Source organism: Podarcis raffonei, chromosome 1 (genome assembly GCF_027172205.1).
Source record: "Podarcis raffonei isolate rPodRaf1 chromosome 1, rPodRaf1.pri, whole genome shotgun sequence".
NCBI classification, from domain to species: Eukaryota; Metazoa; Chordata; class Lepidosauria; order Squamata; family Lacertidae; genus Podarcis; species Podarcis raffonei.
In genome coordinates, this window is record NC_070602.1 from 138,829,936 (window position 1) to 138,856,456 (window position 26,521).

At 53.2% G+C, this 26,521-nt stretch overlaps 1 pseudogene; it reads left to right on the top strand.

Moving 5' to 3' along the window:
- The first annotated feature begins 2,104 nt into the window (after positions 1–2,104).
- On the top strand, positions 2,105–2,634 carry LOC128403010 (FAU ubiquitin-like and ribosomal protein S30; annotated as a pseudogene).
- The last annotated feature ends 23,887 nt before the right edge of the window (positions 2,635–26,521 follow it).

Consider the following 26,521-nt stretch of genomic DNA (forward strand, 5'->3'; position numbering starts at 1 on the left):
CCAGCACGTTCAGTAAGGCAAAAAAGCGCGAGTGATATTGCCTCACCGTCGCTTTCCCTTGCTGTAGTCCATGCATTTCCCTCCGAGCAATATCTACATCTACCGTAGATTTAAAGCAAGCGTCCATAGCTTTGATAAATGCATCGGAATCTTTGAGGGCGGGGTCTTTTTCGCGCCACAAATTCCGCAGCCACGCTTTTGCTTCCCCATGCAAATGAGTGATTATGAAGCCCACCTTCTCTTCCTCATCTCTAAAGTCTTTCCGAAGCAAATTGAGCGCGTAAACCACGTCAGCTCTGAAGTTAGGGTATTGCTGCAGGTTCCCATCAAAGTGGGCTACTAGGCTGCCCCCCCTCTTCCCGAGGCCAACTCCCTCCGGTTTGGGTCCTGGCAGCCCCTCTTTCCCCCAACGGTCCCAACTGGCCTGCAGATCCCGGCAGAGCGCTACTGCTTCTTCTTCTCTTTTCCTGGATGCTGCTACTTCTGCGTAAAGCGTTGTGACTGCTTCTTGCAGTTCTTTCACCTGGCTCTCTGTAGTCATCTTTGCCTCTCTTCGTGAGCTCGCAAAACACCAAGTCTTGCCCCTCGCTGCACCAACTCACGCTGCGAGGTTTTTATAGGAGACGGAGCATACTGTCAGGGCTGCCCTAGGTCCCAGCTCACAAAGGACCAACGCTGCTTCGTTGTTAAGTATAAAAGTCTTTATTGAAGTTCAGTTTCACTTCCAGAGCCGCAGCGCGCAGCCCCACGTCTAAAGTGTCAGACCACTGATGCTCCGTCTGAGTCTCCTCCCCCCTGACACCAATTTAAGATCCTAGCCTTGCTCCACCTTCTCCGCTGCTCCTTCCTCCTCTGGGTCCGCCTGCCCGCCGGGGTTCCGCCCTTTCTAGCCTCTTCTCCCGCTGATTCCCCTGAGCCTTCTCCCTCCCTCCGGCGGGCTTTAGGAGCTGGTTCCCCATCCGGGTCTCCTGCTGTTCCGCGCGCCTGCACATTTGAACTTGGCGCGCGCGCCCAGCCAGCAGCTTTCCTCCTGACCGTTTCACTGCTGCTGCCACTGCTTCCCCCTTCGGGGGGGCTAGCTGCAACTGACCTCCCTTCCGTTCCCCCACTCTCCGATGGAGGCGTGGTCAGCCCTGACTCCCTCTCTGGAGGAGACGCTGGCCCTGACACATGTGACTCCTCCCCCCCACTATGCTCTGGTGGGGAAACTGGTCCCGATCCTCCACTGCTGCTTTGGGGTTCCCCTCTGGCTCCTTGTTTCTGGTGCGTCCCCCCTGGGACCCCCCCTTGCCCTGACCATCGGCGCCCCCTTCTGGGAATCTTCTGATTCGCTGGAGAAGCTCATGGAATCTCTCGGGCCACTGTTATACTCCCCTACGCTGCCCTCAGATTCTTCCCCTTCGCTCTCCCAATCCTCTCTCCCCAGTGCTCCTGCTCCTGATTCCCTGACAGTTAGACTATCTAAATAAGAATTGAGAAAGACGGAAAGAATTTGCTGAAACAATGAATTAAATTAGAATACAAAAAGGGAGGTGTGAGGAGGTCAAAGAATTAAGCAAATGAAAAGATGTAATATGGGATTTGTCTTTTTTTCTTTTTTGTTGTTGTGATGTATTTGTTCCTTTTTTTCTTATTTTTTGTCCTTTTTCTTGTACTTTTGAAACTCTGAATAAATATCATTAAAAAAAAAACCCCTGCCCAATGAGTGTCTGATTCTATCTTAATTGTCCATCAAGCAGGCATATTGCCTCAGGCTTTCGTAGGCCTGAGGGGATGGTTCCTCCTTCTGCTTGCAGTTGAATCCACACACACCAGCTACTGTGGAAGGTGAAAAACTGAACCCAATTTAACTTCAAACTTTGAGTGCTGTTATTGATCTTCTAGTTACCCTGTCTGAAGTTAACCACCCGAAAACTGATGGCTCCACGACTGCCACAGTGGCAGACTTTTTATGATTTTGAGACCTTCCTTCCTTTCCCCATGCCACCACAGTCAGTTTTTCAGTGAGATGCTTTTCACATTTATTGTGAAGCAAATAAGTAAGGCAAATATCAATGTTACCCTACCAGATCTTTCCTTTCTCTCGTCTGTGTGTGCAGAGCAGTGGCAGCTTCTCGGCTCTCCCAGCTCCATCTTGGATCGGCGACTGAGGGTGGAACCATGCAGCTCTTCCTTCTTGCTCAGAATCTGCACACCCTTGAGGTGTCTGGGCAAGAAACAGCAGCTCACCACAACGCCCATGTTGAGCCCTTGGAGGACATTGTGCCTGAGGATCAGGTGGTCCTCCTTGATAAGACACCCCCCCCCCGGTAGATGATGCAGTCATTGGGCAGTGTGGCATCAGTGACGTCACAACTCTAGAGGTTGCTGCATGAATGCTGGGTGGTAAGGGCCATGGATCCCTGACTCGTGCTGCCCAAGTGAGAGGCCAGACCCCAAAGCAAGAGAAGAAGAAGAAGAAGAAGAAGAAGAAGAAGAAGAAGAAGAAGAAGAAGAAGACTGGCCATGCCAAGAGGCACATACAGTACAACCGCCGCTTGGTCAACATTGTGCCAGGCTTTGGCAAGAAGAAGGGCCCCAATGCCAACTCCTAAGCAGCACCCAGTTATCTAATAAATCTGATATTGGGGGGGGGGGATATATTACCCTACCTAGACACACTGTATGAATGACTGCTGTGAATTTGGCTAATTTGGATGGGCAGGTTAAGAATCAAACAACGGATGTTAATGGTTACCATCATCACCTCAGAAGTTAAAGATAATACACTTTTCAGTAGTTAAAAATGGACACTAAGGCAAAATAATTAAAATAACTATGGAGATGTTAACAATAGTTGAATAAATCATCATCAATTTCAACCATGTATTGAAAACAATGTTATATTCACCACTGTCTTTCTTTCTTTTTAAGGCAGTATCAGGAAAAACACAGAGGCCTACCTAGGCTCTCTTGCACTCTTGGCAAGGAGCTGTATCAGCACCCCCAAACCTGGGAGAGGCCACGGACCAAAAGTTTGCTTTTTGTCACCTTTCACACTCTGCCAGTGACTTCCTCTGCTGCCATCGGAGTTGGGACTGCTCTGCTCCACCTCCTCCTCCTCCCTCAGTCCATCTGTCTGCCTGCCTTCCCCCTCCCTCCTCTCACTGCTTTCCATCCTAGCCACTCCTAGCCAGAGTGGAGAGGCACAATTTTGTCAACACCCTCCCCGCCCCCGTCTGTGTCCTTGTTAGGGGCCAGCCTGACCAAACTCTAAGTTGGAAAAGCCACAGGAGCTGCTAGCAAAGACAGTGAACATATGACCTATGGGACAGTTCAATGCACAGTTCACCAGGTTCCCATTTCTTCCCTCTCTTGAGCCCAGAGTGACAATTGGAGGCTCTCTTTGTGTTTCCAATAATGTGTAGGGCTAAGCCAAACATGGAGTTTTCTTGGCAGGGATACTGGAGTGGCTTGCCGGTTCCTGCTCCAGGTGGATCACGTTTGGTCAAAACTCTCCACTATGATCTGTCCATCTTGGGTGGCCCTGCACGGCATAGCTCATAGCTTCTCTGAGTTATTCAAGTCCCTTCGCCACAGCAAGGCAGTGATCCATGAAGGGGAAGTGAGAGCTGGACCCTAAAGAAGGCTGATCGCCGAAGAATTGATGCTTTTGAATTATGGTGCTGGAGGAGACTCTTGAGAGTCCCATGGACTGCAAGAAGATCAAACCTATCCATTCTTAAGGAAATCAGCCCTGAGTGCTCACTGGAAGGACAGATCCTGAAGCTGAGGCTCCAACACTTTGGCCACCTCATGAGAAGAGATGACTCCCTGGAAAAGACCCTGGTGCTGGGAAAGAATTAGGGCACAAGGTAAAGGGAACGACAGAGGACAAGATGGTTGGACAGTGTTCTTGAAGCTACCAGCATGAGTTTGACCAAACTGAGGGAGGCAGTGGAAGACAGGAGTGCCTGGCGTGCTCTGGTCCATGGGGTCACAAAGAGTCGGAAACGACTAAACGACTAAACAACAACAAGCCAAACATTCAAACGTTTTGAAAGGGTAGAGGACTGGAGCCTGCCATCTTTCTCCCCATTACATCATCATGAAGCTTCATTGTCAAAGAGTGGGGCATTCATTCACCCAGCCCTATTCAAAGGGTAAGGAGTGTAAATATATGTAAGGCAGGATGTAAATATATGTAATTTAATATCAGAACAAGAGGGACTGAGGGAGCAGCTGGCTCACCAAACCCGTGGTTGGGATTGATGCGCCAGAGCCAAGCACTAACCTTCCTGCCCCATGAAACTTCCATCATCTTGCCATTTTGATTATAAATGAAGGCATGTAACACAAATATTGAGTGTCCCATTTTAAGCAGGACATCCCAGATTATCAGAAGCTGCCCCCGCTTCTGATCCCAATCCCAGATGGTCCGTTTTGGCTCCCATGCTGTGGCAGCATCAGAGCATGGGGCCAAAAGACACACTTTTTGGGTTCCACACTGTGGCGTGAATTAGTTGGCTCACACCAGAGTGCAGGACCAGAAAAACTGAATGTCGCCACTCTTCTTCTCCTTCCATTGTGGCACTTCTGGAAGTTGCCTTCCATGTCCCGCCATGCAGCCTCCCCTCCCCAGGACACATCAGTCAGCACAGCATTTCCCGAGGCTGCAGAGGAGGAGGCGGCCAACGGACAAAGGTGGGAGGGGACAACTGAGCAGGCCGTGGTGGGTGAGGAAGGGGGCAAGCGGGGGAGCAGTGGGGTCAGTGGAGTGGTGGTGGGGCCTCGATTTGCCCTCCTAAAATGTGGGGGGGGGGTATGCCCGATCAGTCATCTCTGAAACGGGCTTTTTCCCATGTGAGGCTTAAATTGGGCACAAACATGAATCCTGCACTAACTGAGACATTTGTTTTATTTTTCTGCCAAATCCTCTGTTGAAATAATATGGAACACAAAGAGGAGGGGTGGGGCTAAGAGCAAATGAGCTTCTTAATGTTAATGCAAGAAAACGGCTTCTCGAGATAAAGATGCAAACTGTAAATCCTGAGATGGTCCACAAGATGGCAGGAGAGCCCTGTGGAGATTGTTAGACAAAGTGAAGCAGAGCTGCATGAAGAATTATTAGGCTGAATCGAAAGGTGCACTTCAAACAGTGCACTACATGAAATTCTCAATCCTGTTGGATTCAAATTGGGCCCACAGTCTGCAGTGCAGAGTGGGATATGAAGACATAGTCGTAGGAATGGGATCCCCAGTGCCATTGCGGAGTACGGATGGAAATATTCCTTCTTCCATCTTGTGATGTGAATGGGGCAGATGTTCCCGATAAAAGCAAACCAGCCCACCCACACTTGGGAATTTTGTGGCGGTATCTGGAACAGCAGCATCTCCTTGTGAATGAGTCAGATAAATTTTTATTTTGCTATCATCTCACACTTTGCCCTGGTGAACTTGGACCATAAGGTCTGTCTCTACTGTGCTGCATTGGAACCTTTTATTATTATTGTCAGCGCTGCCCAAGGTCCCAGCTCACACAAGACCAACGCTGTTTCTTCCTCCTCAAGTAAAAAAGTCTTTATTGAAGTTCAGTTTCATTTCCAGACGCGCAGCGCGCAACGCTACGTCTATGCCCTAGACCGTAGAAGTCCCATCTGAATCTCCTCCCCCCTGACACCAGCTTAAGATTCTAGCCTTACTCCACCTCTTCCTCTGTTCCTTCTTTCTCTGGGTCCTCCTGCTAGTCGGAGTTTCAGCCCTCCTAGATTCTTCTGACGCTGAGTCCGCTGACTCTTCTCCCCCCCTCCTTCGGGCTTTAGGACCTGGCTCCCAATCCGGGTTTTCTGCTGTCCCGCGCTCCTCCACATTTGAACTTGGCGCGCGCGCGCAGCCTCCCACTTTCCTTCTGACCGTTACACTTGTGTCACTGCTCCCTCTTTCGGGGAGGCTAGCTGGACCTGACCTTCCCTCCGTTTCCCCACTCCCCGATGGGGGCGTGGTTACCCCTGACTCATCTTCCCTCCCCGCTGGAGGAGAAGCTGGTCCTGACTCATGTGACTCTTCCCCCCCACTGTGCTCTGGTGGGGGAACTGGTCCTGATCCTCCGCTACTCCTTTGGGAGTCCCCTCTGGTTCCTTGTTTATGGAACGTCCCCCCTGGGACTCCCCTCGCCCTTACCATAGGCGCCCCCTCCTGGGAATCTTCTGATTCGCTGGAGAAGCTCATGGAATCTCTCGGGCCACTGTCATATTCCCCTACGCTCCCCTCTGATTCCTCTCCTCCGCTCTCTATTTGCTCTCTCCCCTGCTCTTCTGCTCCTGAGCCTCTGACATCCACCCCCCCTCGAAGCCCCCCCTTCCCCCCTCCCCCTCTTCAGGTGTGGGTTCCAGGTGCTCCAGCGCTGGGGGTGTGAGTGCTGGCTTCCGTTCTCTCCCCCTGGTGTGCAACCGGCCAGCGGGATCAGGCCCCCCCACGATGGGTTCGTCGACGTCGACTTCCTCTGCTTCCATTTCTCTGCTGTCGTGCTCAAAACCAAGATCCTCCCCCCACACGTCCATGTCCTCCTCTCCACCCGGTCCCTCGGGTGAGGCTGTGTGCAAGGGCCCCCTCAGCAATTCCCTGCTCCACCCCACTTCTGGTTGAGTGTCCCACCAATAGGAGCGGTCCGTGGCAAACCCCGAGAGCGACCCCTCCGGGGAGCTCATCCCAGGCGTCGGCTCCTCATCTGAGGAGAAACCCTGGAACGTGCTGGCTGACAGTGTGGGTGTGAAAAGCCAGTCGTCGAAATACTCCGCCGGCATGGGTCTGTGTGGGAAGATCGAATGGAACTCGTCTTTGAGGTAGTGCTCCTCCACGGCATAGCACGGCACCCACTCGTTGGCGCTGGCTGGAGTACCCTCCCTGGCGAGGAGATATTCAACTCCCTCTTCCCCCCATCTGGAGTCCAAAATCTCCGTGACCTCGTTGAGTGGCGTCGCCCTCTGTGGTCCCTCCCCTGTTGGCGATGGGCTACGTGGGGCTGGTGCGGTCCCTGGCGCCTGAAACCTGTGGGGTGCCTTGTAAGGTGTGAGCACTGACCTGTGAAAGACTGGGTGCATTCTGGAGCCCTCCGGGAGTGTCAACCGGTAGGCCACTGGATTGATTTGTGCCGCGACCTGGTAAGGTCCCAGCTGCTTGTGTCCTAGCTTCTTCTTAGCTAGCGTTCTGGCCGGCACTGCCTGAGCTGCTAACCAGAGCCAGTCCCCTACCTGTATGTCTTCCCCAACCCTCCTGTGCCTGTCTGCCTGCATCTTGTAGGCGTGTTTCGCGAGTTCCAAGTGCCTTCGGAGTTGCTTATGGACCTCCTGTAACTCTGCGGCTAAGTGCTCTGCCCCCCGTGGCTCCCCCTCTGCCTCGGTTTCCAACCCCGGGAAGGTTCTGGGGTGGCGCCCATTGTTGGCGAAGAACGGTGTCACCCCTGTAGACCCGTGCTTCGTGTTGTTGTAGGCAAACTCGGCTAGCGGTAGGTAGTCCACCCAGGTCGAGGGCTGTTGATTGGCGTAGCATCGCAGGTACTGCTGCATGATGGCGTTGACCCTCTCCGCTTGTCCGTTGGTCTGCGGGTGTCGTGCCGACGCTAAGTTGATCTTGACGTTCAGGATGCCCAGCAGCTTCTGCCAGAAGTTCGAGATGAATTGGCGGCCCCGGTCGGACAGGATGGACCGCGGCAAGCCGTGAGCTTTGAACACGTGGTCTATGAACAGCTTGGCGGTCTGTTCCGCTGTGGCCACCTTCGCGCACGGAATGAAATGCGCCATCTTGGTGAAGAGGTCTACGACCACGAGTACCACTGTTTTGCCGTGCGAACTGGGCAGATCTGTAACAAAGTCCAGGGCCACTTTCTCCCATGGTTCGAGCGGCGTCTGCAGCGGTTCCAGCAGACCCGCCGGCTTCCTGTGTACTGGCTTGGCCCTTTGGCAGGTGTCACACCTGGAAACGTAATCCGCAACTTCTCCCCGCACCTTGGGCCACCAAAAGTCCCTGGTGACTAATTCCGCCGTCTTGTCCTTGCCGAAGTGCCCAGCGCTGGGCGCGTCGTGCAGCTGCTGCAAGACTCTCGCGCGAAGGTCGTCTCCCGGTACGTAGAGAGCCCCTTTGCGGAGGAGTAGTCCGTCGCGTATCTGGAACTCGTCGTCCCTCGCTGTGCCGTTTCGCACCTCCTCCATCTTGGATTGCGCAAACGAATCCGCCTGTAGCGCGCGACGGACTGCGTCCAGGTCCACTGCGGCTGAAGCGCACGCCCACACCTCTGGTGCGAAAATGTGTTTGGCCGCTGCCGGTGCCGCTTCCTCGAGATATTGCGGCTTCCTGGATAGCGCATCCGCCATGACGTTGTTGTCTCCCGGGATGTATTCTATCCGGAAATCGAAATCTGCAAAGAACTCCGCCCAGCAGATGTGTCTCTGGTTCAGGAACTTCGCCGTGCGCCAGTACTCCAGGTTCTTATGGTCCGTGCGGACCTGCACTGTGTGTCTGGCTCCGACGAGGAAGTGCCGCCACGCCTTGAAGGCTGCATGAATGGCCAGCAACTCCCTGTCCCAGATGGTGTAGTTCTGCTCCGACGTGCTGAGCTTCCTGGAGTAGAATGCGCACGGTCTCCAGTCCCCTTGCGGATCTTGCTGCAACAGGACCGCCCCCACCGCTCTGTCCGAGGCGTCCGTTTCAACCCTCATCGGTTTGCTGGGGTTTACGTGTAGCAGCTGTTCTTCGGACGCGAAGAGACGCTTGAGCCTCCGAAAGGACTGCTCCGCCTGGTCCGTCCAGGTGAACTTCTTCTTCTTGGAGCTGAGGGTGTCCGTGATGGCCGCCGTCTCCTTCGCGAACCCCTTGATGAACTTGCGATAAAAGTTGGCGAAACCGACGAACTTCTGGACCTCCTTCCGGTTGCGCGGGCTCTTCCAGTCCAACACTGAGCGGACCTTGGCGCTGTCCATGGCAAGTCCCTTGTCGGACAGCTTGTAGCCCAGGAAATCCACCTCTGTCGTGTCGAACTGGCACTTCTCCAGTTTGGCGTAAAGTCTGTGCTCCCGTAGTCTCTGCAGGACCTCCTTGACGTCCTCCTCGTGCGCCTCCTGCGAGTCCGAAAAGATCAGGATGTCATCTAAGAAGCAGACGCACTTCTTGTAGAGGAGTCCCGCTAGCACGTGGTGCATGAAAGCTTGGAAACAATGGGAGCCATTTTGGAGACCAAACGGCATGACTCTGTATTCATAGGTTCCTAAAGGCGTAAACATGGCTGTTTTCCACTCGTCTCCCTCCCGCATGCGTATAAGGTTGTAGGCCCCTCGTAGATCCAACTTGGTGAAGATCCGTCCCTTCCTCACCGTCGCGAGCAGGTCGTCAATTTTGGGCATGGGGAATGCTGTGGGCTTTGTCCTGGAATTGATGATTCTATAATCCACTATGAGCCTCCGTTCGGGCGTGTCTCTCTTCTTCACGAAAAACACGGGACTGCCCCCCACTGCTTTGGATTCCCGGATGAATCCCCGCTTCAAATTGCGATCTATGAACTCCCTGAGTTCTTGCATTTCGTCTTCAGACATGGAGTACAGTCTCCCAGTCGGCAGCGTCGCCCCCGGCAGGAGGTCAATCTTGCAGTCGTAGGGTCTGTGGGGAGGCAGCTTGTCCGCTTCCTTCTCGCAGAAGACTTCCAAAAAGGCCTTGTACTTGTTGGGTACCGCTTGCACCATGCCTAGGTGTAGCTGCGGTGCATCCTCTTGCCCCTCTTCTTCCTGGCAGGTCTGGATGCAGTACGCTGCGCAGTAGGAAGAGCAGAAGGTCAATTGCCGCTGGTACCACGCTAATGCCGGGCTGTGCCTATCCAGCCAACTCATGCCCAACACTATGGGCGTGTCCGACAGGTGGGTGACGTTGAAACTGATGACTTCACGGTGGTTCCCAATTTGCATCACCAGAGGCGGTGTCTGCTGTACCACCTCTCCTCCCAGTATCTTCCTGCCATCTACCGTGACAACATTTAGGGGCATCGTGGCTGGCAGGAGTGCTATGCGATGCTGCTTGACGAAGTCCAACCCTACAAAGTCTGCATTGCTACCAGAGTCAATGGTAATAGGGACCTCCAGGGTGAGCCCATCGGGCAGCTGGAGCGATGCAGTGAGTTGCACCACTGGTTTGGGTGGGAGGGGGTCTGTGGGCTGCAAAATCTCTGGGGACTGCTTCACTGACTCGCCTGGTTGAGCCCCAGTGCCTCCGTTTCCAACCAGGCTTCGTCGTTTCCCTGCAGCTGTTCCCCCTGCTGAATTGCTCCTTTTACAGTTGCTGAGGCTGCAGTGTGCTTCTGGAGCCTCTGGGGACACTCTTTGGCCATGTGCAGTGCACTGTCGCAGATGTAACACTTCCTGCTCCCTCTAGGAGCCTTCGCCTTGACTGCTCCTGGTGTTTGGGCTCTGCTTGCTGTCTGAGCCCTTGCACCTCCGATCTCCATCGGCTCCTCTCCCCTCATCAGCGGAGGCGTGGACTGAGCAGGCTCTGTCTCTCTGGGTAGGAAGGGAGTCGTTCTAACTGACGTGTTTGCTCTTCGCCCCTCCTCCCTGCTCCACGGGCGTTCTTCCAGGCGCACCCCAATTGCGAGCGCCCTTTGGACTACTTCTGTGGTATTTTGGGGTCTCTCCCCCCTGGCCAGCTCATCTTTCACGGCTCCATTCAGCCCCTCCCAGAACAGATCCCTGACGGCAGCTGAGTCCTTCTGCCAGCCCAGCACATTTACTAACCCAAAAAAGCGGGAATGATACTGGCGCACCGTCGCTTTTCCTTGCCGCAATCCATGCATTTCCCTTCTAGCGACATCCACATCCACCGTTGATTTAAAGCAAGCGTCCATGGCTTCAATAAAGGTGCTTGAATCTTTGAGGGCGGGGTCATTTTCGCGTAATAAGGTTTGCAGCCACGACTTAGCTTCCCCATGCAGATGAGTGATTATGAAACCCACTTTCTCCTCCTCATCCCTAAAGTCTTTCCGAAGCAATTTGAGCGCGAAAACTACTTCTGCTCTGAAGTTAGGGTACTGCTGCAGGTTCCCGTCAAAATGGGTCACAATACTGGCCCCCCTTTTCCCGAGGCCAACTCCCTCCGGCTTGGCTCCCAGCTGCCCCTCCTTTCCCCATCTGTCCCACCTGGCTTGCAGATCCTGGCAGAGCGCAGCTGTTTCTCCTTCCTTTTTCTTAGATGCAGCCAATTCTGCGTAGAGCGTTGAGACTGCCTCCTGCAGTTGCTTGACTTTCTCCTCTGTAGTCATCTTTGCCTATCTTCGTGAGCTTGCAGAAAGAGATGGGACTTACTGTCAGCGCTGCCCAAGGTCCCAGCTCACACAAGACCAACACTGCTTCTTCCTCAAGTAAAAAAGTCTTTATTGAAGTTCAGTTTCATTTCCAGACGCGCAGCGCGCAACGCTACGTCTATGCCCTAGACCGTAGAAGTCCCATCTGAATCTCCTCCCCACTGACACCAGCTTAAGATTCTAGCCTTACTCCACCTCTTCCTCTGTTCCTTCTTTCTCTGGGTCCTCCTGCTAGTCGGAGTTTCAGCCCTCCTAGATTCTTCTGACGCTGAGTCCGCCGACTCTTCTCCCCCCCTCCTTCGGGCTTTAGGACCTGGCTCCCAATCCGGGTTTTCTGCTGTCCCGCGCTCCTCCACATTTGAACTTGGCGCGCGCGCGCAGCCTCCCACTTTCCTTCTGACCGTTACACTTGTGTCACTGCTCCCTCTTTCGGGGAGGCTAGCTGGACCTGACCTTCCCTCCGTTTCCCCACTCCCCGATGGGGGCGTGGTTACCCCTGACTCATCTTCCCTCCCCGCTGGAGGAGAAGCTGGTCCTGACTCATGTGACTCTTCCCCCCCACTGTGCTCTGGTGGGGGAACTGGTCCTGATCCTCCGCTACTCCTTTGGGAGTCCCCTCTGGTTCCTTGTTTATGGAACGTCCCCCCTGGGACTCCCCTCGCCCTTACCATAGGCGCCCCCTCCTGGGAATCTTCTGATTCGCTGGAGAAGCTCATGGAATCTCTCGGGCCACTGTCATATTCCCCTACGCTCCCCTCTGATTCCTCTCCTCCGCTCTCTATTTGCTCTCTCCCCTGCTCTTCTGCTCCTGAGCCTCTGACAATTATTATCATGCAAACTGCAGCTCATGAAATACGAACAGTTTAAGAGCAACACAGCATGCAATGGAACACACAGTGTTAAGAAATCTCACTACAAGATAGAAAAACTAATACAGTACTCGGTTGTCGAACATCTCGGAAGCTGTACATTTCGGCTCCTGAACACTGAAAACCTGCAAGTGACTGCTTTCATTTTCAAATGCGCCTTGGAAGCCGAACAATTTCCGAGGCGCATTTCTTTCTTTTCCCCATTGACTTTGCCAACATTCGAAGACTTTGCCTTTGTGCTTCAGTTGTTGAACGTTTCAGAAGCCGAACAGGCTTCCACTGTAATTGGATAGAACAAAGACCCAAAGTTATGGATGTAATGGAAAAGGCAGCAAAGCTAAATTGGACGTAGACAGGACATGGGGCCAGAGATGACTTAGCAGTGTTAATACGGAGACCATGCAATCTTAAAAGACTTATGTGATAGCTTTATTATTATCTTCAGGAAACGTTCCGTGGCCTCTGCACAATGCCATGCATGCCCACATGTGCCAACTGTTACTTGGCTAGCCTTTACAGAGTGAAGGGCAATGTGCCAATCATACAATTAACTTTCTACTCACCAGTCCGAGAGCTCATAAACACCTTAGGCCTGCAGGCTCACACTGACTGTCAACACCACATAATTGTAAGCCAGCTTTATTAAGGGGCCAGACGAACTGAAAAGTATGTGCTGCATTTAGTACTTTTCAGGACTTCAGTCTTAATTAAAACCAAGTTTCTGCTGGCATGAACTCAATGCTTTTTTTCTTTAAAAATGTTTAGGGGTACTCTCATTTTCCTACTCATATTGAAATACTGCCCCTCAATGGGGCCAAGCTTAGATTCACAAAATGTTTAGTGGTATGCGCACCCCTGCGTCCCTCCAGAAAAAAGACTATCAAGCATTACCCATATAAGCATTGTCCCTCCCCATTGTGTGTCGGAGGGAGAACCCACACAGTTGAATCTGCTCCTTATAAAATAACATGTTAGGGAAAATAAGTGGTGATGAAACATCACGGTATGTTTTCCATGTCTCCTGCTTACCCCAGAGTTCAAGCATAGCTTAGAGAGTTTTCTCTCTCTATTGCTCAGTATTTTTCTTCAGCAATGGTGCAAAGCACAGCCAGCGCATAGAGACAGAACAATTAGTGCCAGTTCCTCTATTATTCTCAAGAACCAAGCCTAGGACTCATTCTAGGGTTGCCATATGTCCTCTTTTTCCAGGACACACCCTCTTTTTTCATGGGTAGTGATCTATAGTTAAAAGTAGAAGCCAGCAAATGTGTCCTCCTTTTTTGCTCTACAAAACATGCCTACTTATTTTGCAAATGAAATGGGGAAGTCTGCAGCTTGGCCAGGGGCCTAGTCAGCAATCCAGCAGCCGGCTGGTAGGAACTGCTGGACTGCCTGCAGATTGGCCTTTGGAGGCAGGCCTGGCTCTAGAGAGTGCCCAGGGGGCAGGCCCCACCAGCCAATGGGCCTTGCTTGGGTCTTTTCCCTGGGGAATAAATTGAGACGAACCCAGCAATCCTCTTCAGTTTTCTGTTGGATCTCCCACCCTCCCTCCTCTTTTCCACATGATGCTCTTTCAGGCAAAGACTGCTGTAAAGGGGTGAGAGCAAGAGAGCACCCGTTTCTTTTTTTAAATGTAAGAAAAGTCCAAGAAAAGTCCCTCAGTATGCATAAGCACGCCAGTCTCTTGCTAGATTATCATCACAAATTCATCCCCATAGATAATGCACTGTGTTCTGATTATAATCATTCCCTTCCACCCCAAGGCCGAGGATGCAGGTGCATTCAGACCATCTGAATGACTTCTTTCACCTTGGTAACTGCAGTATCCTCCTGTGAACACCTAAAAGCATCAGTCTGAGCTGCACTGGCACTCCGATAAGATGCCAGCACCTTCTCCAGCCTCCCTAATGGATTTCTAAGTGATGTATTATCACTGAACTGCTCCTTTTCTTGCCCACCCCTCCTTTAACGGCCAATTCCCATTGCACATCCTGATTTATAGTGTGGAGGTGGAGGATGAGCATAACATTGTATATGACACCTGTTGTGCACATCCCTGCTGGCTTCTGCCAAAGCCTGACCATGAAAACATGTTTTTAAAATGTGCTCTTCCAGTGAACCCCCAAAATGTCCCCTTTTAAAAGTTATTTCCAAACTTCCACACTTACCTAGCACAGAGATAGACCACATGTTAGCTAAGTCATAAAATGGTTTTACTTACAAAACTCTTCAAAGCTCAGATTCATGTGCTTTTCCATACAGCAGTCAGAAAAGATGTACATTCATACCTCATGTTATGTCCACTTCATGTTATGTTCTTTCAGGTTACGTCCCGCGGTGACCCGGAAGTACCGAAAAGGGTTACTTCCGGGTTTTGCTGCTCGCACATGCGCAGAAGCGCTAAATCGCGCTTCGCGCATGCTCACAAGCAACAAATCGCGCCGCGCACGTGCGCAGATACGGCACTTCAGGTTGCGCTCTTTTCATGTTGTGAATGGGCCTGTGGAACGGATCCCGTTCACAACCAGAGGTACCACTGTACTTGGTTACCTATTCCCTATTATATTGTAAATATGGTTATGTATTTAGAATATGAGATATATATTTACTTGTTGTCAGAGGCTCAGGAGCAGAAGAGCAGGGGAGAGAGCAAATAGAGAGCGGAGGAGAGGAATCAGAGGGGAGCGTAGGGGAATATGACAGTGGCCCGAGAGATTCCATGAGCTCCAGCGAATCAGAAGATTCCCAGGAGGGGGCGCCTATGGTAAGGGCGAGGGGAGTCCCAGGGGGGACGTTCCATAAACAAGGAACCAGAGGGGAGTCCCAAAGGAGTAGCGGAGGATCAGGACCAGTTCCCCCACCAGAGCACAGTGGGGGGGAAGAGTCACATGAGTCAGGACCAGCTTCTCCTCCAGCGGGGAGAGAAGATGAGTCAGGAGTAACCACGCCCCCATCGGGGAGTGGGGAAACGGAGGGAAGGCCAGGTCCAGCTAGCCTCCCCGAAAGAGGGAGCAGTGACACAAGTGTAACGGTCAGAAGGAAAGTGGGAGGCTGCGCGCGCGCGCCAAGTTCAAATGTGGAGGAGCGCGGGGCAGCAGAAAACCCGGATTGGGAGCCAGGTCCTAAAGCCCGAAGGAGGGGGGGAGAAGAGTCGGCGGACTCAGCGTCAGAAGAATCTAGGAGGGCTGAAACTCCGACTAGCAGGAGGACCCAGAGAAAGAAGGAACAGAGGAAGAGGTGGAGTAAGGCTAGAATCTTAAGCTGGTGTCAGTGGGGAGGAGATTCAGATGGGACTTCTACGGTCTAGGGCATAGACGTAGCGTTGCGCGCTGCGCGTCTGGAAATGAAACTGAACTTCAATAAAGACTTTTTTACTTGAGGAAGAAGCAGCGTTGGTCTTGTGTGAGCTGGGACCTTGGGCAGCGCTGACAGTAAGTCCCATCTCTTTCTGCAAGCTCACGAAGATAGGCAAAGATGACGACAGAGGAGAAAGTCAAGCAACTGCAGGAGGCAGTCTCAACGCTCTACGCAGAATTGGCTGCATCTAAGAAAAAGGAAGGAGAAACAGCTGCGCTCTGCCAAGATCTGCAAGCCAGGTGGGACAGATGGGGAAAGGAGGGGCAGCTGGGAGCCAAGCCGGAGGGAGTTGGCCTCGGGAAAAGGGGGGCCAGTATTGTGACCCATTTTGACGGGAACCTGCAGCAGTACCCTAACTTCAGAGCAGAAGTAGTTTTTGCGCTCAAATTGCTTCGGAAAGACTTTAGGGATGAGGAGGAGAAAGTGGGTTTCATAATCACTCATCTGCATGGGGAAGCTAAGTCGTGGCTGCGAACCTTATTACGCGAAAATGACCCCGCCCTCAAAGATTCAAGCACCTTTATTGAAGCCATGGACGCTTGCTTTAAATCAACGGTGGATGTGGATGTCGCTAGAAGGGAAATGCATGGATTGCGGCAAGGAAAAGCGACGGTGCGCCAGTATCATTCCCGCTTTTTTGGGTTAGTAAATGTGCTGGGCTGGCAGAAGGACTCAGCTGCCGTCAGGGATCTGTTCTGGGAGGGGCTGAATGGAGCCGTGAAAGATGAGCTGGCCAGGGGGGAGAGACCCCAAAATACCACAGAAGTAGTCCAAAGGGCGCTCGCAATTGGGGTGCGCCTGGAAGAACGCCCGTGGAGCAGGGAGGAGGGGCGAAGAGCAAACACGTCAGTTAGAACGACTCCCTTCCTACCCAGAGAGACAGAGCCTGCTCAGTCCACGCCTCCGCTGATGAGGGGAGAGGAGCCGATGGAGATCGGAGGTGCAAGGGCTCAGACAGCAAGCAGAGCCCAAACACCAGGAGCAGTCAAGGCGAAGGCTCCTAGAGGGAGCAGGAAGTGTTACATCTGCGACAGTGCACTGCACATGGCCAAAGAGTGTCCCCAGAGGCTCCAGAAGCACACTGCAGCCTCAGCAACTGTAAAAGGAGCAATTCAGCAGGGGGAACAGCTGCAGGGAAACGACGAAGCCTGGTTGGAAACGGAGGCACTGGGGCTCAACCAGGCGAGTCAGTGAAGCAGTCCCCAGAGATTTTGCAGCCCACAGACCCCCTCCCACCCAAACCAGTGGTGCAACTCACTGCATCGCTCCAGCTGCCCGATGGGCTCACCCTGGAGGTCCCTATTACCATTGACTCTGGTAGCAATGCAGACTTTGTAGGGTTGGACTTCGTCAAGCAGCATCGCATAGCACTCCTGCCAGCCACGATGCCCCTAAATGTTGTCACGGTAGATGGCAGGAAGATACTGGGAGGAGAGGTGGTACAGCAGACACCGCCTCTGGTGATGCAAATTGGGAACCACCGTGAAGTCATCAGTTTCAACGTCACCCACCTGTCGGACACGCCCATAGTGTTGGGCATGAGTTGGCTGGATAGGCACAGCCCGGCATTAGCGTAGTACCAGCGGCAATTGACCTTCTGCTCTTCCTACTGCGCAGCGCACTGCATCCAGACCTGCCAGGAAGAAGAGGGGCAAGAGGATGCACCGCAGCTACACCTAGGCATGGTGCAAGCGGTACCCAACAAGTACAAGGCCTTTTTGGAAGTCTTCTGCGAGAAGGAAGCGGACAAGCTGCCTCCCCACAGACCCTACGACTACAAGATTGACCTCCTGCCGGGGGCGACGCTGCCAACTGGGAGACTGTACTCCATGTCTGAAGACGAAATGCAAGAACTCAGGGAGTTCATAGATCGCAATTTGAAGCGGGGATTCATCCGGGAATCCAAAGCAGTGGGGGGCAGTCCCGTGTTTTTCGTGAAGAAGAGAGACACGCCCGAACGGAGGCTCATAGTGGATTATAGAATCATCAATTCCAGGACAAAGCCCACAGCATTCCCCATGCCCAAAATTGACGACCTGCTCGCGACGGTGAGGAAGGGACGGATCTTCACCAAGTTGGATCTACGAGGGGCCTACAACCTTATACGCATGCGGGAGGGCGACGAGTGGAAGACAGCCATGTTTACGCCTTTAGGAACCTATGAATACAGAGTCATGCCGTTTGGTCTCCAAAATGGCTCCCATTGTTTCCAAGCTTTCATGCACCACGTGCTAGCGGGACTCCTCTACAAGAAGTGCGCCTGCTTCTTAGATGACATCCTGATCTTTTCGGACTCGCAGGAGGCGCACGAGGAGGACGTCAAGGAGGTCCTGCAGAGACTACGGGAGCACAGACTTTACGCCAAACTGGAGAAGTGCCAGTTCGACACGACAGAGGTGGATTTCCTGGGCCACAAGCTGTCCGACAAGGGACTTGCCATGGACAGCGCCAAGGTCCGCTCAGTGTTGGACTGGAAGAGCCCGCGCAACTGGAAGGAGGTCCAGAAGTTCGTCGGTTTCGCCAACTTTTATCGCAAGTTCATCAAGGGGTTCGCGAAGGAGACGGCGGCCATCACAGACACCCTCAGCTCCAAGAAGAAGAAGTTCACCTGGACGGACCAGGCGGAGCAGTCCTTTCGGAGGCTCAAGCGTCTCTTCGCGTCCGAAGAACAGCTGCTACACGTAAACCCCAGCAAACCGATGAGGGTTGAAACGGACGCCTCGGACAGAGCGGTGGGGGCGGTCCTGTTGCAGCAAGATCCGCAAGGGGACTGGAGACCGTGCGCATTCTACTCCAGGAAGCTCAGCACGTCGGAGCAGAACTACACCATCTGGGACAGGGAGTTGCTGGCCATTCATGCAGCCTTCAAGGCGTGGCGGCACTTCCTCGTCGGAGCCAGACACACAGTGCAGGTCCGCACGGACCATAAGAACCTGGAGTACTGGCGCACGGCGAAGTTCCTGAACCAGAGACACATCCGCTGGGCGGAGTTCTTTGCAGATTTCGATTTCCGGATAGAATACATCCCGGGAGACAACAACGTCATGGCGGATGCGCTATCCAGGAAGCCGCAGTATCTCGAGGAAGCGGCACCGGCAGCGGCCAAACACATTTTCGCACCAGAGGTGTGGGCGTGCGCTTCAGCCGCAGTGGACCTGGACGCAGTCCGTCGCGCGCTACAGGCGGATTCGTTTGCGCAATCCAAGATGGAGGAGGTGCGAAACGGCACAGCGAGGGACGACGAGTTCCAGATACGCGACGGACTACTCCTCCGCAAAGGGGCTCTCTACGTACCGGGAGACGACCTTCGCGCGAGAGTCTTGCAATAGCTGCACGACGCGCCCAGCGCTGGGCACTTCGGCAAGGACAAGACGGCGGAATTAGTCACCAGGGACTTTTGGTGGCCCAAGGTGCGGGGAGAAGTTGCGGATTACGTTTCCAGGTGTGACACCTGCCAAAGGGCCAAGCCAGTACACAGGAAGCCGGCGGGTCTGCTGGAACCGCTGCAGACGCCGCTCGAACCATGGGAGAAAGTGGCCCTGGACTTTGTTACAGATCTGCCCAGTTCGCGCGGCAAAACAGTGGTACTCGTGGTCGTAGACCTCTTCACCAAGATGGCGCATTTCATTCCGTGCGCGAAGGTGGCCACAGCGGAACAGACCGCCAAGCTGTTCATAGACCACGTGTTCAAAGCTCACGGCTTGCCGCGGTCCATCCTGTCCGACCGGGGCCGCCAATTCATCTCGAACTTCTGGCAGAAGCTGCTGGGCATCCTGAACGTCAAGATCAACTTAGCGTCGGCACGACACCCGCAGACCAACGGACAAGCGGAGAGGGTCAACGCCATCATGCAGCAGTACCTGCGATGCTACGCCAATCAACAGCCCTCGACCTGGGTGGACTACCTACCGCTAGCCGAGTTTGCCTACAACAACACGAAGCACGGGTCTACAGGGGTGACACCGTTCTTCGCCAACAATGGGCGCCACCCCAGAACCTTTCCGGGGTTGGAGACCGAGGCACAGGGGGAGCCACGGGGGGCAGAGCACTTAGCCGCAGAGTTACAGGAAGTCCATGAGCAACTCCGAAGGCACTTGGAACTCGCGAAACACGCCTACAAGATGCAGGCAGACAGGCACAGGAGGGTTGGGGAAGACATACAGGTAGGGGACTGGCTCTGGTTAGCAGCTCAGGCAGTGCCGGCCAGAACGCTAGCTAAGAGGAAGCTAGGACACAAGCAGCTGGGACCTTACCAGGTCGCGGCACAAATCAATCCAGTGGCCTACTGGTTGACACTCCCGGAGGGCTCCAGAATGCACCCAGTCTTTCACAGGTCAGTGCTCACACCTTACAAGGCACCCCACAGGTTTCAGGCGCCAGGGACCGCACCAGCCCCACGTAGCCCATCGCCAACAGGGGAGGGACCACAGAGGGCGACGCCACTCAACGAGGTCACGGAGATTTTGGACTCCAGATGGGGGGAAGAGGGAGTTGAATATCTCCTCGCCAGGGAGGGTACTCCGGCCAGCGCCAACGAGTGGGTGCCGTGCTATGCCGTGGAGGAGCACTACCTCAAAGACGAGTTCCATTCGATCTTCCCACACAGACCCATGCCGGCGGAGTATTTCGACGACTGGCTTTTCACACCCACACTGTCAGCCAGCACGTTCCAGGGTTTCTCCTCAGATGAGGAGCCGATGCCTGGGATGAGCTCCCCGGAGGGGTCGCTCTCGGGGTTTGCCACGGACCGCTCCTATTGGTGGGACACTCAACCAGAAGTGGGGTGGAGCAGGGAATTGCTGAGGGGGCCCTTGCACACAGCCTCACCCGAGGGATCGGGTGGAGAGGAGGACATGGACGTGTGGGGGGAGGATCTTGGTTTTGAGCACGACAGCAGAGAAATGGAAGCAGAGGAAGTCGACGTCGACGAACCCATCGTGGGGGGGCCTGACCCCGCTGGCCGGTTGCACACCAGGGGGAGAGAACGGAAGCCAGCACTTACACCCCCAGCGCTGGAGCACCTGGAACCCACACCCGAAGAGGGGGAGGGGGAAGGGGGGGCTTCGAGGGGGGGATGGATGTCAGAGGCTCAGGAGCAGAAGAGCAGGGGAGAGAGCAAATAGAGAGCGGAGGAGAGGAATCAGAGGGGAGCGTAGGGGAATATGACAGTGGCCCGAGAGATTCCATGAGCTTCTCCAGCGAATCAGAAGATTCCCAGGAGGGGGCGCCTATGGTAAGGGCAAGGGGAGTCCCAGGGGGGACTTTCCATAAACAAGGAACCAGAGGGGAGTCCCAAAGGAGTAGCGGAGGATCAGGACCAGTTCCCCCACCAGAGCACAGTGGGGGGGAAGAGTCACATGAGTCAGGACCAGCTTCTCCTCCAGCGGGGAGAGAAGATGAGTCAGGAGTAACCACGCCCCCATCGGGGAGTGGGGAAACGGAGGGAAGGCCAGGTCCAGCTAGCCTCCCCGAAAGAGGGAGCAGTGACACAAGTGTAACGGTCAGAAGGAAAGTGGGAGGCTGCGCGCGCGCGCCAAGTTCAAATGTGGAGGAGCGCGGGGCAGCAGAAAACCCGGATTGGGAGCCAGGTCCTAAAGCCCGAAGGAGGGGGGGAGAAGAGTCGGCGGACTCAGCGTCAGAAGAATCTAGGAGGGCTGAAACTCCGACTAGCAGGAGGACCCAGAGAAAGAAGGAACAGAGGAAGAGGTGGAGTAAGGCTAGAATCTTAAGCTGGTGTCAGGGGGGAGGAGATTCAGATGGGACTTCTACGGTCTAGGGCATAGATGTAGCGTTGCGCGCTGCGCGTCTGGAAATGAAACTGAACTTCAATAAAGACTTTTTTACTTGAGGAAGAAGCAGCGTTGGTCTTGTGTGAGCTGGGACCTTGGGCAGCGCTGACACTTGTCAAATTACTTTTTTTGGTGCATTGCTGTACGTATTACTTGTGTTCCCTATTTGAACACACAAACACATAGGTACAGCTGTGGTGGGAAGTTAAATGGCATTTCCGTGTGCTCTGGCAATCGTCACTGGCATCTGCATAGCTGTCAACCTTCCCTTTTGTTGCGGGAAATTCCTTTATTCCAGCGCCGGGATTGTTAGATATCCTGTAGACTGTCCCCAGGCAGTGGCATAGTGTGGGTTGTCAGCACCCGGGGCAAGGCAAGTAATTTGCGCCCCCTAACCCGTGGATTTGCGCCCCCTAACCCGTGGATTTGCCCTAACCCCAGATGTTGCGCCCGGTGCGGCCGGCCCCCCCTGCACCCCCCATGCTACGCCACTGTCCCCAGGACAGGTGAGGCTGCTGATCCCTTATTTTCGAGGTTGCTGATCCCTTATTTTCAAATCTGAAAGTTGACAGCTATGGTCCTCTGTATACCCGAAGCGGTTTAGTCATGCTGGCCTCATGACCCGGAAAGCTGTCTGCAGACAAACGCCGAATCCCTCGGCTTGAAAGTGAGATGAGCGCTGCACCCCATAGTCTCCTTTGACTGGACTTAACCATCCAGGGATCCATTACCTTTTTTTTTTTACACACACATATCCCAAAAATATAGATCAGCTGCTAAATTTGAGAAACCTCAAGAAACCTCAATAATAATAATAATAATAATAATAATAATTTATTTATACCCTGCCCATCTGGCTGAGTTTCCCAACCACTCTGGGTGGCTTCCAATCAAGTATTAAAAACAATACAGCATTAAATATTAAAAACTTCCCTGAACAGGGCTGCCTTCAGGTGTCTTTTAAAAATAGGATAGCTACTTATTTCCTTCACATCTGAAGGGAGGGTGTTCCACAGGGTGGGCGCCACTACCGAGAAGGCCCTCTGTCTGGTTCCCTGTAACTTTATTTCTCGCAATGAGGGAACCGCCAGAAGGCCCTCAGCGCTGGATCTCAGTGTCTGGGCTGAACGATGGGGGTGGAGACGCTCCTTCAGGTATACAGGACCGAGGCCATTTAGGGCTTTAAAGGTCAGCACCAACACTTTGAATTGTGCTCAGAAACGTACTGGGAGCCAATGCAGATCTCTCAGAACCGGTGTTATGTGGTCCCGGTGGCCACTCCCAGTCACCAGTCTAGCTGCCGCATTCTGGGTTAATTGCAGTTTCCGGGTCACCTTCAAAGGTAGCCCCACGTAGAGCGCATTGCAGTAGTCCAAGTGGGAGATAACTAGAGCATGCACCACTCTGGTGAGACAGTCCGCGGGCAGGTAGGGTCTTAGCCTGCGTACCAGGTGGAGCTGGAAGACAGCTGTCCTGGACACAGAATTAACCTGCGCCTCCATGGAGAGCTGTGAGTCCAAAACGACTCCCAGGCTGCGCAACTGGTCCTTCAGGGGCACAGTTACCCCATTCAGGACCAGGGAATCCCCCACACCCGCCCGCCCCCTGACCCCCAAAAACAGTACTTCTGTCTTGTCAGGATTCAACCTCAATCTGTTAGCCGCCATCCATCCTCCAACCGCCTCCAGGCACTCACACAGGACCTTCACCGCCTTCACTGGTTCTGATTTAAAGGAGAGGTAGAGCTGGGTGTCATCTGCATACTGATGAACACCCAGCCCAAACCCCCTGATGATCTCTCCCAGCAGCTTCATATAGATTTTAAAAAGCATGGGGGAGAGGACGGAACCCTGAGGCACTCCACAAGTGAGAGCCCAGGGGTCTGAACACTCATTCCCCACCACCACTTTCTGGACATGGCCCAGGAGGAAGGAGCGGAACCACCGTATAATAGTGCCCCCAGCTCCCAGGCCCTCTAGACAGTCCAGAAGGATGTTATGGTCGATGGTGTCAAAGGCCGCTGAGAGATCCAGCAGAACTTGGAAACCGCCGGAGATCATCAACCAGCGTGACCAAGGCAGTTTCAGTCCCATGGTGAGGCCTGAATCCCGATTGGAAGGGATCCAAATGGTCCGCATCCTCCAGGCGTGCTTGGAGTTGGTCGACAACCACCCGCTCAATGGTAAATTTGAGACTGGGCGATAGTTGGCCAAATTGGCTGGGTCTAAAGATGTTTTTTTTTTAAGAAGTGGTTTAATGACCGCCTCTTTCAGTGGGTCTGGGAAGGCTCCCTCACAGAGGGAAGCATTCACCACCCCGCAGAGCCCATCACCCAGCCCTTCCCGGCTCGCTTTTATCAGCCAGGATGGGCAAGGAATCAAGGAGACAGGTGGTCGGTTTCACTTGTCCAAGCAGCCTGTCCACATCATCGGAGGTAATATATTGGAATTGATCCCATGTAACAGGACTAGAGAAGACAGAAGTGCCTGAAGACAGAAGTGCCTGACGTGCTTTGGTTCATGGGGTCACGAAGAGTCGGACACGACTAAACGACTAAACAACAACAACAGGACTAGACAGAACTCTAGCACTCTCCCACCCCGGCCCTGCTCCCACGGTGGAGTCTACCTCCTTCTGAATCTGAGCGACTTTATCTGCAAAAAAATTTGCAAAAGCATTGCAGGAGATCTTGGGGTCCCTACCAGGCCCCGGTGGTGCAGGTGGTACCAATAGATTGCGAACCACCTGAAAAAGTCTCCTGCTGCTGTTTTCTGCAGATGCAATGGAGGCGGCGAAGAAGACCCTCTTCGCCGTCACCATTGCCACTTGGAATGCTCAACTTTGAGCTCTAGCCCGTGTCTGGTCTGATTCGGAGTGAGTTTTCCGCCACCGGCGCTCTAGCCGTCTCAACGACTGTTTCATTGCCCTCAGCTCCGGGGAAAACCATGGGGCTGTCCAGGCTCCATGCAATCGGATAGGGCGCTTCGAAGCCAGACAGTCAATAGCCCTGGTTAACTCCGCATTCTAGCGGGCCACCGGGGAATCAGCTGAGAGGCCATCAACTTGGGATAAAACATCCCCTACCACTCTCTGGAAACCAGTTGGATCCATTAAGTAGCGGCGGCGGACCATCCAAATTGGTCCTACCTCCCTGCAGAGGGGAAGGGTTGCGGAGAAGTCCAGTTGGACCAGGAAGTGATCTGACCATGGCACTTCTTTTGTTTTGCTTTTAGTTAGTGTCAGATCACCAACATCCATAGAGGTAAACACCAAGTCTAAGGCATGTCTGCGGCTATGAGTTGGGCCAAACTTATTCAGGGACAGCCCCATGGAGGCCATGCTTTCCACAAAGTCCTGAGTGGCCCCTTGTAAGGTCGTGTTGGCATGGATGTTAAAATCCCCTAGGACAACCAAGCTAGGCGTCTCCAGGAGCATATCCACCACGATCTGAAGCAGCTCGGGCAGGGAATCCTTGGTGCAGCCGGGAGGTCGGTACACCAATAGGAATCCTGTACTCCCCCTATAGCCCAAATTCCAGAACATGCACTCAGAGAACTGGGTCTTCCCAATAGGACGCCTGGTGCAGACTAATGACTTTCTTAAAATCACTGCAACCCCCCCTCCCCGCCCACATGACCTGGGTTGCTGTGTGTAAGAGAAACCTGGTGGGCAAGCAGCGGCAAGGACAGGCCCATCTGCTTCATCCAACCAGGTCTCTGTCACACATGCCAGGTCTAATCCTCCATCCACAATCTTCTCACTATATAGAGGGATCTGGCAACATCTGTTTCAGTGTATCTGAAGAAGTGTGCATGCACACGAAAGCTCATACCAAGAACTAACTTAGTTGGTCTTTAAGGTGCTACTGGAAAGAAAAAAAAATTTTTGTATCCACAATCAGGTCGTGGATGGCAGTGGTTTTATTCATCATTGACCTGGCATTGCACAGCAACACTTTCAGGTCATGTGGGTTTCCCTTGCTGATTCCAGTATCCTTCCGGTCAGGACCATACCTGGAGGCAGGGATAGTCCTCAAACAACAACTAAGCCTGCCTCCTTGGTAATGACATGGTCTGGTCTTAGGGTAACTCCTCCTCCTGCCCGTGATCACTGAGATCGGGTTTCCCAATACATCCCCCCCTGTGGAACCTGCCCCAGCCATTCTATTGACTGAGGCCCACTCCCAGGCAGTTCTGACCCTTCCCCTTAAAAAGCAAAATACAAACTATATAATAACTTAACAAAAAAGAAAGAATTAAAACAAAGCAAAAAACAATTATACTAAAATTAAACAACTCCCCACCCTGACTAAATATTTATCCCACCCCAAGCAAAAATACAATAATACAATATTATATTAAAAAACCACCATTTAAGGTGCAGCAAATTAAAAGCACTTAAAACATTTAAAACCATTTGTCAGGGAACTGCCATCGGAACTAGAGGAGGAGGCGAGGCCCCACAACGATGCTGGAGAGGGGCCAAGCAGGGAGAGAGGCAAGTCTCCTGTTGGGGAAGAAAATCAGCGCTACACCAGGGATAGAGGGGGGCCAATGGGGGAAGCAGAGAGCAGGCTTCACTGGACACCAGTGGGGAGAGCACAGGTCCTCCGCTACCCACGCCCTCCCTGTGCAGAAGACTTCCGCGCAGGGAGAGTAGGAGGAGACTGGGCGTCAAACAACTTTTATGTTGGAAAAGGTTTAAGAAACGCGCACTGACGGATTCTGCCAGCGACTGAACAGCCACGGAGTGGATGGCTGTCCAGCGAGAAATGGTTTAATCAGCCAACCTAGCCCAGAGCGGCAGCTATTTACGCACAAGCAACCCCTAAAGCCATTACACCATTTTTGTCACTTGCTGCAAGGAGCTGCTCAGGCCTATTAAGCTGTGGCAGTGAGTGCAGGCCCTGCCCCCTAGGCCCGATGGAGTTGGCAGGAGGGGGAGCGGTCTACCCAGCACCCACCAGAGCAGCAGCAGCAGTCATACAGGATTTTACTTTTTTGATGTGGAAACAGTATTTGACCATTTAGAATAGGATCTGTTGTACAATATTTTAATGGCATGATATCCCAGAATGGAAATGGATTTGGCAAAATCTTCTACAGCAAACTATTGGCAGTAGTTTGAAAGAAACCATTTATGAGTTTACTGTCTGGTGGTATTTAACACCCATGAAGATCAAATAATAT